General features: G+C 41.1%; 1 pseudogene; it reads left to right on the forward strand.

The window, feature by feature from the left end:
- The first annotated feature begins 328 nt into the window (after window positions 1-328).
- LOC102888457 lies at window positions 329-1,215 on the forward strand (annotated as a pseudogene).
- Window positions 1,216-1,783: the final 568 nt, after the last annotated feature.

A 1,783-nucleotide genomic window follows, 5' to 3' on the forward strand; every position in this document is an offset into this window, starting at 1 on the left:
CCAAAAATTTAATAGAATTAATAAAAGAATTCAGTAAAGTAGCAGGATACAAAATTAGTATATAGGAATCTGTCACGTTCATATTCACTAATAAGGAACAATCAGAAGGAGAAATGAAGAAAACAATCCCATTTACAATTGCATCAAAAAGAATAAAATACTTAAGAATAAACTTAACCAAGGAGGTGAAAGACCTGTACTCTGAAAACTATAAGACATTGAAGAAATTGAAGAAGACTGTTCCGTGGTACTCAAAGTGGGGCCCATATGCTATTGTTCTTGGTTCCCAAGGGTATCATGCTAAGTAACCTAAAGGGAAACTTTCACAATGTCTGGAGCCCTTGATGTCCTGCAAATAAAGGAGGAGAATGTCCTCCAATTCCTTGCAGCAGGAACCCACTTAGGTGGCACCAATCTTGACTTCCAAATGGAATAGTACATCTGTAAAAGGAAAAGTGACAGCATCTACATCATAACTTTGAAGAGAATCTGGGAGAAGCTTCTGCTGGAAGCTCGTGCCATTGTTGCCATTGGAAACCCAGCCAATGTCAGTGTCATATTTTCTGGGAATATTGGCCAATGAGCTATGCTGAAGTTTGCTGCTGCCACTGGAACCTCTCCTGTTGCTGGTTGCTTCACTCCTGGAATCTTCACTAACCAGATCCAGGCAGCCTTCTGGGAACCGAGACTTCTGGTAGTTACCAATCCCAGGGCTGACCACCAGCCTCTCACAGAGGCGTCTTATGTTAACCTGCCTACCATCACCTTGTGTAACACTCCCTTCTCTGCCATCCCTTACAACAAGGGAGCTCACTCAGTCGGTCCGATGTGGTGATGCTGGCCCAGGAAGTCCTGCGCATGTGTGGCACCATCTCCCGTAAACATCCATGGGAGGTCATGTCTGATCTCCACTTCTACAGAGATCCTGAAGAGATTGAAAAGAAAGAGTAGGCCACTGCTGAAAAGGCTGAGACCAAGGAGGAATTTCAGGGTGAATGGACTGCTCTAGCTCCTGAGTTAACTGCTGCTCAACCTGAAGTCTCAGACTGGTCTGAAGATATTCAGGTGCCCTCTGTGCCTGTTCAGTAGTTTCCTACTGAAGACTGGAGTGCTCAGCCTGCCACTGAAGACTAGTCTGCAGCCTCCACTGCTCAGGCCACTGAATGCGTAGGAACAATCAAAGCGGTCTTATGCTGTTCTTCTGCAAACTCTTAAACAAAATGGAAATAAAGTTGATGGAAAATAAACAGTTTCTAAAAAAAAAAAAAAGTTGAAGAGGACACAAATAAATGGATGGATATACCATACTAATGGGTTGGAAGGATTAATATTGTTAAAATGAACCATACTACCCAAAGCAATTTATAGATTTAGTACGATTCCTATCAAAATGCTAATGTTATTCTTTTCAGAACTAGAAGAAATAATCCTAAAATTTATATGGAGACACAAAAGACCTGAAAAGCCAAAGCAATCTTGAGAAAAAACAAAGTTGGAGATATCACACTCCCTGATCTCGAGCTATACTATAAAGCTGTAATAACCAAAACAATGGTACTGGCACAAAAACAATTCTCTTTCAATAACTTTTCTATGTGATCCTTAACACCAGCTGTTTATACAGTTTTTGGTTTTTTTTTAATCACACTTTTCTGCTTTATAATTTTCCTGAGCCTCCTTTTCATATTTTCACTGGAATGCAGAGGTCAGGGGTTGATGTGTTCACTACCAGTGTCTAATCGCACATGGATTGACTAACTGTTCTGGTTTGTCCCAGGACTGA

The sequence above is a fragment of the Pteropus alecto genome, unplaced genomic scaffold (assembly GCF_000325575.1).
Source record: "Pteropus alecto unplaced genomic scaffold, ASM32557v1 scaffold120, whole genome shotgun sequence".
NCBI lineage: Eukaryota > Metazoa > Chordata > Mammalia > Chiroptera > Pteropodidae > Pteropus > Pteropus alecto.